The following is a 13,669-nucleotide window of genomic DNA, read 5'->3' on the forward strand; positions in this document are numbered from 1 at the left end:
CTTTGACACTGTGCTATATTTAAAGGCCCTTCTTAAAGCACCTGCTTTGACAGGTTAGTCAAGGCTAAAGAAAAACCCAAAGCAGGAATTTTCTGCGTTTTGCTTTTCTTCTCTTAGAATGGGATGATCAACTTTAACCATTGCCTATGATAATTAGGCATGCGTGCACATACATATAAATATCTTCAAATAGCATAGGATACTTTTGACAGTGACTGAAAATGCATTAATTTGGCATAAACAGTCAAAAAGAGATGAGTTGGTTCTGACAAAAATTGTTATGCAGCCTATGACACAGAGAAAGAAAGTTCCCAGAGATCCAGGCGCTGCAAACATTAACTATAGCTGCCAACCCCAAAGTACTCTACGCTCACACCTAATGGTCAACAGAGTTACACACCCATTACTTAGTCCACACTCAATAAACCGTCAATAGTAGGATATTTTCCTATAGGATCAACAATTTATATAACTGGAAAAAGAAGAAGAGAATTTTGTCAAGGTCGTGTTTGTCTATAGTTTGCAAAATGTGATACCCATAATTCTCTTGCAGAATTTTTTTCCCACTGTCAGATAAGATCTACTATTTATTTGGTTTTGATTTCATGTAAGCACAATCCCATATCTATACTAAACATGTGCTTAATTGACAAGTACATTGCACACTTAACAAAAATTTTGTTTGCTGGTAAACATATCTCAGAATGTAAGGAAATGTTCCATGGAAATATTGGAATATTTATTTAGAAAAAAGGACAGTAGTATATGTGGAAAGCAGATAGCATTGATTTTTAAGAAGAATTAATATTTAGCTTGCTGCTAAAATACAAGTGCTGGCTTTTAAAAAACTGTAGCATTTCTACTTTCCACTTGCCGGGAAGCCATCAGAAATGTCTCAAGAGTATGTGCCTGTATATGTATATGTATGTATATGCAATATGTGTAGTTAATGATTAGTTAAATAGTAGTTGGTGCAGCTTCCTAATTTGATCAAATTCACTGCAGCTCTGTAAACTAAAATGAAAGCTACATCAATTACATTTAATAATATACAGAGTCCTTGGTGCTTTTTCACCCCTAAATAGCTCTGGATGAAATGGAAAACTCATAGGGAGATATAGAAAATTTGCTTCTCACTTGTTAATAGTAACAAAATAATGATAATAAAAAATAATAATTAACATTTCGTGAGTATCTAATAGTTCCAGGCATTGAACTAAATACCTAACATGGATTCTCGTTTAAGCCGCAAGATGAAGCAATGAGATAGGTCAGGAACCTCAAGCACTGGGAGGTTAAATGACTTGCCTTTGGTCACACAGCTTGGAAGTGGCAGAGAAAGGCTTTAAGCCCAGAAACAGAGTTCAACTACTAAAATTGAATCTGTAATCAGAAAGCAGAAGAGTAGAAAGCAAAACGTAACAATATTATCTATGGATATAATCAACTGCTACATTTTGAGCTCCAGAGGAGTAGAAATAAGATACGATATGTTATTAATCATACAGCACAGACTTGGGTCCTAATCCAGAAACTGCCATTTATTAGTTTTCTGCCCTTTGGTGAATTATTTAATGTCTCCAGACTTCACTTTTCTCAATGGTTAGTAAAGTGGTGGTAATAGTACCTCACAGAGTTATTGTGAGAATTTAAAAAGCTAAATCCCTTAGCACTAATATGAGAGTTTTCTAATAGCATTATTATCCCCGATGTGAGTGAGAGATAATAAATACGCTCAGCCTGACAGGACCAAAGATTTCCCATAAGAGAAAATAAGAATATGATTGCATAGACTATTGTATTAATTTTATATTTCATGGTGCAAGGTAAGCCCATTCGTCTTATTTGATTCTCAAGTGTTCTCAACCTTTATGTAAAAATCTCTTATTTAAGTGTAAAAAAGCCGGAGTCTTTCATTTGGCTTAACAATGATCCCGAGTGTATTAGCTCTCTGTTTAATGATCCTTATATGTCTAGTCACCTGGGACATTTGTTAAAAAGAGAGAGTCCTGACCTTCTCCTCCAGATCTGGAGTGGAACCCAGGAATCTCTGCTGTCACTTGCAGGTAATTCTTATCGCTAGGAAAGTTTGGAAACACTGCTCTAGTCCACCCTTTGCGCTGCTGCCAAAATAATCTTTGTAAAACAAATAATCTACTAGCCAAAGAACCTTAGATAACTTGCCATTGCATCTCAGATAAATCACAGATTCTTGGACAGAGCATTGAAGATCCTTCACAGCCTGTTCCCATCTCCCTTTCTAACCACTGTCCCCCAGCACCCGTAGTCCAGTCACACCGCACTGCACGAGGGTCTCTGTTCATGTTTTCTGTGTCTCTTGGTCTGAAATTGCCTGCCTTTGCTTTCTTAGCTGGAAAACACATTCTTAAAGGCTCAGTTCAAATGTCACCTATTCCATTGTAACCATCGTGCATCCCACTAAGGAAAATTTTTCCCCTTTTTCCAATTTCCCATAACATTTTGCACTAACATCTATTGTATGTCAGCAGTACGTATTTTCAGTTTCTGAAAAAGCCCAGACTCTGTTTTATTTATCTTGTACTCCTCAGAGCTTAGAATAGTGCTTAGCACAAAGGAAGTGCTCAATAAACGTTGGTGGAATAAATGAACACATGAGTAAAGATTTATTCTACTCTCTGTCTGTCCTTTAGTTTGTTCCCTGATGACCTTTTAGAAAGATGGCTGGGGTTAGTTGTTATAACATTTTTGCTAATTCATCTTCTTTATTTTTGGTATTGGCCTGTCATTGGTGAGCCTTAATAAGCCCCTTTAAATCAAGACCCTTTGATTTTAATAACAAAATATATAGTCTAGATTCCATGTTCACTACTTCTTTGTTAGAATAGCACAGAGCTTCAAATTTGCCATACATTAGAATTTGGGTAAAGCCCAAGTATTATCTGACATAATAGAAGATGTCTTTGCCACCCTCTCTCTCATTGCCAACATTTTGCATATTCAAGGAAAGTGATGCCAAGGTCAAAAGAAGAAAGGCCAGAGGGTGAGGTGGAGGAAAAAAAAATGGGGTGGATGCAAAGTGAAGCCACCCAATGCTAGAAGGGAAAAATCAAGGCGAAAGACCAGTTAGTTTGGTTATAAGAACCTATACAGTACAATCCTTTATGTTTTCATCCTACAAAATTGTAGGTCTTCCTAAATTCGCCTAAGCCAACTTACTTTTTTACGGAAAGAATTTTTGATTGTCCAATGTTTTGGTGCCAATTTTTGTAGCAGACACTGAAGCTAAATTTGCAGCCAGTTAGCATATAATTTATTTTAAAAGCTTAAATAGGATCTTTTCCATGCAAAGTAAGGCTTTTAAAATACAAAACAAGCAAGAGCAGTGAATAGCCGTTACTCATTTCACGTCTCCCCCTGAGTGGTGTTTATGGAGGGCACTGCGTGTGTTTCAGCGGGCGTGCCCAGTCCCAGAAGTAAATGCTGTGCTCTCCTGACATCACACGCTCCAGAGAAAGAGAGGTTGTTTGTGTAAGAGTTCAAAATGTTATCTTTCGAGGCAGGGATAATGGGATTCTGTGTCAGCTCTCCTCCTATTTTCCTCTTTTGCTGAGGCACCATATCACCACGCTTTTGAAATTAAGAATCCATGCATGCAACAGCAAAAGCCAAATAAGAGATTCTTCCTCTGATACGTTCTCAACCAATTTGTTGATCCTCCTTCTAATTACTTAATCATTTAGCTTTATAAAATACTTTTTATCTTGAATTCTCAAGATAGTTGATAGAGATTATCTCATTTTTCTTTGCTGAGTTTCTAAGAGCAGAATGCATATTATTCCTATTTAATGGTAGAGCTAGGAGAGAGGCTCTCCATTGGGTATCAGAAATGTTGGAGCAGGGAACCAGGTGGTAGTAAACTTACTCTTTAGGGTGTAGGTCTGTAGACTATCAATTTGTCTTCAACAAGATACAAGGTCAGCACAGGTTTTTCCAGTTACTTCTGTATCTGATGCCCTGAATGGTGTATCTACCTGCATAACTTTCTCTGCCAGTCTTGCTTGATTGGCGGAGATGGGAGATGCTACATTTATTACATTTATCTTCCATTTTAAGACAGAGACACTGAAGCAGAGAAGGGAAAAGTTATTTGCCTAAGAGCCAAAAATGAGTCACTATCGAATCTAGTTTTACAATAGGAAACTATTGATTTCTATCCATGCGCTGCACTCTGGTTTTCTGCCACCTATTTTTCCTTTCACTTTTTCCTATATATTTTTTTTTTTTGTCTTTATTGTCCTTATGATGATCCTTTGAGATAAATTGAACAATGTCAAAGAAGAGACCAGTTAGAAATAGTGTGTAAATAGTAAAATGACTGACTCTTTGACCCTCAAAAGAAAAAGAAACAGTCCTGCTTACAACTTTAAAAGAATTGTTCAGTTGGATGACTCTGAAAGTATGCAGCCTTGTTATTAACACTGAAAAGTTTAATTACATTTCATTATACTATTCTAGCTTCTCTTAATTGCTAAAAGGGGACTATGAAAGCAAAACCAAAAACGCCTAATCTCTAGAAGCTAGGTTTTCCTCCCTGCTTTGTGATGTAAGTGTGCCTGTGTGTATATTAAAATTCACACACTCCATCCATCTCACAAGCTTTTAACGGAGGGGTCACCTGACTTCACCTAGAGCCGCCCCCCCTCCCTTCCTTCCACAGAGGAAACCCCTAAGTGAGAGACAGGCGCCTACGGAGCACAGGTTCTCCTGCTGGGAGACGTAAATGACCCCGACCGAGCGGGGATCGGATGGAGGGAGGTTGCTGGTGGGGGTTGGGGAAAGAGAAACGGAGGGAGAGAGCGTGAGCGAGAGAGGGGAGAGGGAGAGAGAGAGGAAGAGAGAGAGGGAGCGAGAAGTGCTGCATGCTTCATCTTTGAGAGGAGGGGAAAACAAAAGACCTCAGTGGCAGTTTTGTGTCGCCGTGTCTGGCTTAAAGAGGAAAATTCTAGGCATCCATGCCGGAAAAATCAAAGCTCAGCTGAGACTGCTTCTGTCGAGAAGATGATCTTGTCTGAACGTGGGTTGGATCAGTACAGGTGGTTTGAGAAGACCCTGACTGAGGACCATGGAGAGGTGGGAGAGGACACGGCGCTGCTCTGCTTCCTTTGAACGGAGCTCTAGGTTAGTAAGCTGAAGCTGCCCGGTCTGGCTTGAATCTCTCTCTGTGTATCTCCGTGTGTGTGTCTTCTATTCATAACCCCGAGCCCTTCTGCTCCCCAACCCTGGGGTAGGCAGTGCCATATTCCACCAGATGTGAACCTAACTTGATTCGACTCTCACTTCATTTACCAAATGCCTCTCGTGTGCGTGCAGAGCTTTTGTTCAGCACGGCCAGTGGAGAGCCATCACGGTGTCCCCTTCGGAGTCAGAATGTGTGTTTCAGCCTGAGATTGTCAGGTGGCTGTTTGGATAATAGTTAGCATTTTGCTCCAGAAGGCTGCAAATGCACGATTAGGTTATTGGGAAATGTAAACAGCGAATATCTGCTGACTTGGCATTTCTTGTAATGTCAGAATGATTCCGAGATAGCTGACTGCATTTGCCTTATCTTAATTTCCCAGATAATTGAGTTCAAATATAATAAGTTTGAAATGGCACCCTACCAACAAAGGCACACACCAGGTATTCTTCCGGTGGAGTATGTTTTGCCTCCCGTTGGAGCCAAAGCTTACAAATTAATTTTATTGGGATCTGGTTTGAGGAGAGAATCCAATATGTCATAATTAAAATAGGCACAAAGCCGTTTGTGTATAAGTGGATACAGATGTGTGTAAAACCCATGATTTCTCTTGTTTCTCGCTGTGCAGATAGTCTTTTGTTCCAGCATGTGTATTTTCCTGTGTTTTTACAAAGAAAGCATCGCCTGTGCTTTCCGTGATAGCGGACTTGTATGCCAGTTTGCCATTGTGCTGGTTGAGAATCTGCTCTATTCTGAAGTAAACTGCCCAGCGGTCTTAGTCAAGAAGCTGGAGGAGGGTGGAGAGTGGGGAGAGGTGGTTTTTTTCTTCCTCTTTTTTTGGTGACTATTAGAAGTGTCTAATTCACATGATTCTAAGAGGAAATGGGGGAAGGTGTTTAGTTTCCAATAGGATGCAAATCTGTGCCATGCAATTGCCAAAGACTGTCTCAAGAAGATGCTCAGAGCAGACGGAATTGGATTTGTAATGGACTGTTTAAGAAAATGTTCCATGAGGGTGACTGGCTTGGGTCCCTTTTGACCAAATTAAGATGCGCTCTGGCGGTGCCCTAGCAGCTGTGAGCTGACATTTTCTTGTGAACCTAGTGAAAAATGGCTCCATATCTCTCCTCCCGTCCTGAGGAGATGGTCTCTCCGACTTGTCGTGCCTCTTCCCAGCATGAAATTGCTCCCATGGCTGTTTTGTGATAGGGACGGACTGGCTCCCAGTTCCTTTCGGTTCCCTGCCTTTTGACATCCTGGCTTGAAGGGGGAGTGGGTGGTGGCGGTTTTACTTCAAGTACAAACTACCCAGCAGGGCTCGCAGAAGATATTTTTCCAGCAGTCACAGCTTTCCATTTTTGAAAGGGTCGACTGTGTTTCTTTGGACATCCTATACGGCACTTCTTGTTGTTGTTAAGAGGGCCAGTAAACAGTGTCTCCGAGGAAAGACGCACGCATGTGTGACACTTTACGTTTGGACTCTCCGCATGAGAAGTGACAGGTACAAACAGAAGGCTGCTTGCCTAGCACCCATCTCTGAAAAGATCAAACTGCCCTCTTCTTTGGTCCCATTTTTTCCCTGTTTTGGCATTGTGATCTGTTGTGCAAGGAGAAGGGTCCTGTCCCAGAGTGGGGGTGCAGGGAGGGGTGCACGACTGTCCTGTGCTCCACATGTGCTGATGTAGGGAGCCCTGCACCGAGCAGGGGGTGGCGGCACCACCGCAGCCACACTGCTCCTTTATTTAGGCTCCGGTTTGGGAAGGCTCCAGCCAGCAGAGGCAGGATGCGCGGTAGCAGGGAGCTGTGTGTCTGAGGGCCTGGTTAAGAGCATGTGTTGTTTGCGGGGGGGTGTGAAATCGGTTGTTCTCTATTTTAGAGCATTCTAAGATGATTGTATGCGTATAGAGTGGGTTCAGGAGAAGACAGTGGGCTCTAGATGTTTGACAAGTACAGCACTAGCCACTAGAGAGGCAACACGAAGATGCAAACAGTGCAATAATGTGTGCATTGTGCGGAGGGAATAATTCTTTGAACTGTTGGGTAGTTCCGTAATTCCGGAAATTTGAAAAAAACCTCAAGGCTTCCCGAGAAATGGCATGGAGTCATCTCTACGTTATGACATGTAAGACTTCTAGGACAATGTTTTAAGAGCTTTATGGGAACAGCTTCAGAAGTGCTTGAGATGAGATACCACTTGCTCTGCTGAAGGATACCTCTCTAAGGGTTTGCATCTTGGACACATACGTAGGAGTTACAGCACAGGTTTTCTCAGAGTCTTTTCTGAATAATTGTAATAAAGCTAAGAGCTTACAAAGGCAGTGGGACTGGCCTCTTTAGTAGAAAAACGGAAATGGAACTTTGACACTGCGTGCAGATCTAATTATTGCTTTTATACCTGTAGACTTTGACTATAGCACATAGTGTGCTTTGGGGAAATTGATGCAATTAAAATCGAACAATGAACAAAGCAATTGATAATACAATGAAAACGGGGGCCTCCGAGTTCATGAGGGGATTGGTAGGGTCGCTCTTAAATGTTGCTAATTACTGCAAGTCAGGGGGTTTATCCAGAGAAATTTCAGATGTCGAGAACCAGAGGGCTGTGTTGGTAAAACTAAGGGCATAGCTCACCAGCTGCTTTAGAAGCTGGATGGTGCTGATATTTAAACCAGATATTAGGTCCCTACGAAGAATCATGAACCTTACGAACTTCCCGCCAATGGAATTTTGTTTTAAAAGCGGCAAAATATAATATAGAAGCAGTTCACAGAGCAGCAGCCATCGAGGGCGAACGGAGAAAATCCAGGACTAATAGGAAATTTCTGCAATGAGGTGTGTGTGATGCTGAGTGACCCTGAGGATGCCAATGAGCTCTTAGTGAGAGCTAGAAAGGGCAAACCCACGTGTTGAAATAAATCTCAATAGGCCTATATTGTTAGAGTTTCAAGTTTGGAAAATGGAAAATTTCCCGAGAGCAAAATTCGCTGTTTATAAGGTGCCTGAGCCACAGAAAGGAAAAGTTGAGATAAAACAATTAAGTTTCAGACAAAGATATTTCACCCTAACTGAATTATTCTTGAAATATTTTTGAACACACAGCTTCTACCTGTCTGAGATCTTAAGTAGTAATGGCCTGCTTTCTAGCATCCGTTTCCTCCATCACTTTTAGAACTCTTCCCCTCTACGTTTCATTTTCAATTTTGAAAAGCCTTATTAGGTGGCAACATGAGGAAAAGCATAATAAAAGCCTCAGAGTTTACAATGCTTTAATTTTATGTTCAATTTCAGGTACTTTTCCCCTCTGAGTCTGTCATATCTTCAGCTTTTTATCTTTATCTGAGACTTCACTTGCTTATTCTGAAGATAGAGTTTTAATATAATTGGAAAAAACAAGTAAAAGTATATTGCCTTTTGACTGCATTAGTTGGTACCTTAATAAAGGTTAGAACCTTGTTAGGATGAGAATGATCTTCCCACATGATTCTCAGCTATCAGAGGTTAAAGCAGATACTGTATATTTCAAGTATAGAAAGACGTATAAAATATACTAAGTATATAGTATGGGGGTTTGTTTTTTCCCTAGTTCTCCTCACAAGGATGGCTTTCTGTCCAAAAAGCATATTTTCCAAAAGCCTCAGGTTATCCTCTTTCCTCCCATAGATTCCTGATCAATCCATTCTCCCAAGTCACAAAGGAATGCGTGTAATCCAATGAAAGTGATAATGATAAAAAATAATTTCCTAATCAAGGTGTTTGAAAATGTAATATTCACTCTGAAAGAACACAGAATGCCTTCCCCCCCCCCTTTAAATCAGTAAAGGAAATCAAACTTTAGAGTCTTTAAGGAAACTAATAATGACGTGTATGATGAAATAGGAGGCCCATCGCCCGGCTGTCAGCAATGGAGAAGCAAGCTTCCTTGATATCTCTAACTGAAGCATTGCAGGTCAGGGAGTTCCCGTATTAATAGGACCCCAGCTGAGAATCCCTGAGCCAGCTGCCCAACTTAATACCTTTCTCTTCTCCCCGGGGCTAGGGCTGGGAGAATAATACATTTAATCAAATGAGATCACCTTTGCTGTAAGACCATCCCTGAGGTAGACCAGTCCTGTGGCACTTCAGGCATCTTTAATATCCTCTCAAAGTTCCTATGGCTTTTTCTACCCAGCAACAGATTCCACATGACTTTGGAAGCCACTCAAAAGTTTTGTTGGAGTCAGGGGTCTTGCCAAGCACTGCCCACAAAGGCACAAATGCAGCCCCATAGGAAAGGCAGAAGGACGAGAATCTTCTCTGATCCACAGCCGAGAACTGAGCCCTCTGGGTCCGTTTATTCAAAGGACCACAAAAACCCAAATGCCAGGCTAAGGAATTGCGGGCCAACTGTTGAAGGATTCTCCATCTTGGATTCATACAACTCTTTAAAAAGAGTCTTTCTTTTGGTTCCTAGAAATCTTCATATTTCCTTCCATCTCAGGGACTTAGTACATGCTGTTTCCTCTGCCAGAGCGCTTTTCTGCCCTCTTTGCTTGCTCCAACATTAAAATGTGCTCATGGCTTGTTATGCTTTTTCTTCATTATACTTACCAGGTTTTTTTTTTAAATAGCTTTACGTGAGTGTCATTATTTGATTAATGTCTCCGGCTGCTTGGAGGCACGACATTCTGAAGTGTGGGTCCAAACTCTTTTTGCTCACAACAGAATCCCTAGGCCCTCAGATGGTGTCAACCCACATATTATATGGGCGCTAAACATTTGTTAAATGATTGAGTGGATGCGTAAATGAACACTAAGGCACTAGTACTCATGGAAAGACATAGTATATGTGGCTTTGACTCAGCAAAAAACAACTCTCTCCATTGGGTTATCTAGTTTGGGCACCTGCAAGGTGAAGTGTACCAGAGTGTTTTTGGGGTTTCCCTCTTGTCGGGATTTTCCATCCGAGAAAGAACACTTGAGGGCCTGCTGTTTTGATGTTTCAAAAAGAACCTTGCTATCCGTATCAGTGTTGTAAGGCCTGTCTTAGGCAAGACAGTGGTTTGTCTTTCCCTCTTGGTTACTCCTTCTAGAGAACTTTTTTTCTACCTCCACCATCGTCCTCCTCTCATCATCCTCAGTTCTTTGTGTCTGGGACCTTCTAGGTCTCATCTGACGGTGGCTATACCTTGCCAGCTAAGCTGCTAATTAGCTTGTGAGCCCTGCAAGCTGACCTAAGGTGTGAACTCTCCTTGAAGGATTTGCATTTTCAGCAAAGCTATCATGGACTGATTAGCGCTCTGCTTATTAACATGAGGGGTGGTAAGGCAGAGGATAGAATGAAGCTTGCCTTTAGGGAGCTTACTTTTCACTTGTGGTGCTAAGACTCACAAGAAACAGTTGGCGACTGCTCTAAGAGACTATAATCAAGAACTGTATTTGGTTGTTCAAATTTTAATACAACTGGAGCATAAAGAAAGGAATTGTAGAAGAAGTGGGACCTCAAATGGACCGTGACTGATAGGTGATATCTAAATTATCAGAGAGGAGGGATAAGAACAATGTAACATCTTAGAAAAAACACGAGTAAAAATGTTCAAAGAGGTTTAGCACAGGGTGTGTTAAAGTCCTTATATAGGATGCCGCTCATGTTTATTTTCCCAAGAATAAAGGGAAAATACATTTTATTCAAGAGTTCATCAAGCATTGATTCATTCAAGCCATAATCACGGGATCCTGAGAGTTAGGACTCACACACTGGAATTTTCATCCCGTTAGGCGTTGAAGTACTTTGTCTATCTCAACATTTAAAACTAATCTCAAAGAAGTTTTCTGTCAGAGGCACTTTTAAAGATTCTTTTAGCAATATTGATCACGTTAATTGAGGTTTATTGAAAGCGCTCGGTATAGCTCTCTTGTGGTTCATGTTCTATAAATACATCGTCATCTTATTGATATATACTAGAGTTTTCATTTCATTGCAGTCCGTCTATCACCTTGCAGAAACGTTACATTCACACCAGAGTGTGACGAGGAGGAAACATTCTTTTCCTCTGGTCTTCCACAGAGTTTAAACCACAGACCTGAGGAAGAATCATTTTCAAGTACGTTCTTAGCAGTATAAGCCTGTTTCATCCCTGTGTCCGGTTTGAAGGTAACCTGTGGAAAATCCTAAAAGAGGGAACATAGTTAAGAAGCTAGAAAATCTCAAGCTTCATACATATGAAAACGTTGTGTGAGAATCGAAGTAAAGTGATTTTGTAAGTATGACAAGTAACCTATAACTAGCCTTCTCATGAAGTTATTGATATAAACATTTTCCATTTTAGTGGTTAAGTTTTAGGTTAGGTTCAACTTGTGAAATCCTATAAAAAATTACTAGGTTCGTTGGGGCCAGCCTGGTGGCGCAGAAGTTAAGTTTGCACAGTCTGCTTTGGTGGCCTGGGGTTCACATGTTCAGATCCAGGGTGCGGACCTATGCACCGCTTGTCAAGCCATGCTGTAGCGGGTGTCCCACATATAAAGTAGAGGAAGATGGGCACAGATGTTAGCTCAGGGCCAGTCTTCTCAGCAAAAAGAGGAGGATTGGTGGCAGATGTTAGCTCAGGACTAGTCTTCCTCAAAAAAACAAAAATTACTAGGTTTGCTTTTTGGACTTCCCTTGTTTAGATGGAGGTAATGATCTCTTTGGAGTAATTCAGAATGTGTGTATGTTTAAAGAGTGGGGTCCCTCTAATCACCCCTACCTAGCTAATGTTATGACAATGCTTTGTGAGTAAGACTACACACGGTCCTTCAGGTGCCCTCACTGCTGTGAAGGGAAGAAAGAGAGGGTGTAAAGCATCCCTCTGAGATATCAGACAGCCCCTTCCACACACCTGTGTGCATGACTCTTTTAATATGTGTAGGTTAAAGAGACACTTCAAAAAATGAAATTTTTCACTCCTTTTTTATTTCAAAAGGGAAAACATAAAAAGAGGCCAAGATTGGTTAGTAGTATATGAAATTCTGCTCTGCGTGACTCTTATGATAACTCATAAGCTTATGATAACTCATTCCCATCGTGCATGCAAGTCTTCTGTAGAGCTGCATATGGTAACTTTTATTTCCTAATATACAGTTGCTACTCTGGGAATCGTAAGTCATTCTTTTATTATTGGCATTAAAGTTTGAGAAAAAACCATGGCTAGTTCCATTTATCTAAGTCAGAGGACAAAGAACTTGGTATTAACTATTACTCTATTAATAGTTTATATCCCTCAAACCTGAAAGAACACATTTAGTGATGACTGGTGACTGGCAGGCCTTTGATGAAGATATCAATTCTTCATTTCCCATGCCTCTTTCTCTCCAGCCTGCAGAATTCTCTGTATCTGGGTTTGCCTGAATTAAGACCTATCATAGAGGCCTGGATTTTTCTCATACTTGTCTCAACAACTGTTAGAGCCAAATGCACCAAATCATATTGTGTAATTTTATGCCTCTGAGTATCTGAATGTTTTTTCCCACTGTCTGGAATGTTCTCTTCCATGCGAATGCTAGTTATAGATACAAGTCTTCTGTGAAATGTTCCCTGATCGCTACTCCCCTGAGCCTGGAAGAAGTTGCTCGTTCCCCATAGTTATACGTGCACACACATACATGCACACATATTCTGCTTTTCTATTTACAATTCTTTTTCTTCCGCTAGAATATACTCTCCCAAAACAGAGTTGGGTTTTGATATTTTTCTATGCCCATTGCCTAATAGAGGACATACGTAATTAATACATATTTTAGTTATGACTTGAAGAAGCTGATCCTCTTCTCGTCCACTTTATGGAAGGAGAAGTGTAATGTAGGTTCATGAAATTAAATGGTTCAAGATCTCCGTTTGTTCTGATCAGTTGTCTTTATAGTCTCAGTTTCACTAAAGCTGAAAATAAATATTAATCATACTAAAAATCACTACATATTTTCTCTGAGAAACTATGAAGTTTAATAGGTGAGAAATGAGAAGTGGAATTAAAAGGAAATTGGGCTAAACGATTTGATACATGAAGAATTAACTCTGGGTAGGGTCCATGAATCATGTTAGTCTTTTTGTCCAAAGTGATGTGGAGACCTCTCCATCAGTGCTCCCTTGTATGCATCCACTATTGCGATGAGGCAGCAAAGGAGAGATGTCTTACTGCTCTGAGCATGGTCCACAGAGCAGCTGCATCAGCATCGCCTGAGACCTTGTTAGAAGGCAGAATCTCGGACCCCACCCCAACCTACAGAATTAGAATCTGCATATTTTAACAAGACCCTCAATGGTTTAATTCTTCATTAATGTTTGAGAAGTACTATTGTAGAGAATCCTTTTATGAAGGTTTCGCCAATTTCTCAGCCTACAGCTTGGCCAGGAGCTCAGGGACAAATTGTGAGTAGGGGAGGTTATTTTTTGTCTCAAGCTATGAAATGGAGACAATTCTCTCTCCAAGTCGCCCATCT

General features: G+C 40.7%; 1 protein-coding gene across 18 annotated transcripts in view; it reads left to right on the forward strand.

The window, feature by feature from the left end:
* MAGI2 (membrane associated guanylate kinase, WW and PDZ domain containing 2) overlaps positions 1 to 13,669 on the forward strand; it is a 1,255,661-nt gene that overhangs the window by 568,237 nt on the left and 673,755 nt on the right. For 4 of the 18 annotated variants that reach the window (XM_070616992.1, XM_070616997.1, XM_070616994.1 and 1 more), the window contains exon 1: positions 4,686 to 5,160. The exons of the other annotated variants lie outside the window; for them this stretch is intronic. The gene's annotated coding sequence lies outside the window, so the exon portion shown is untranslated. Of the gene's footprint in view, positions 1 to 4,685; positions 5,161 to 13,669 lie in introns of those variants that run through there. 18 annotated transcript variants of the gene reach the window in all.

The sequence above is a fragment of the Equus przewalskii genome, chromosome 4, assembly GCF_037783145.1.
Source record: "Equus przewalskii isolate Varuska chromosome 4, EquPr2, whole genome shotgun sequence".
NCBI lineage: Eukaryota > Metazoa > Chordata > Mammalia > Perissodactyla > Equidae > Equus > Equus przewalskii.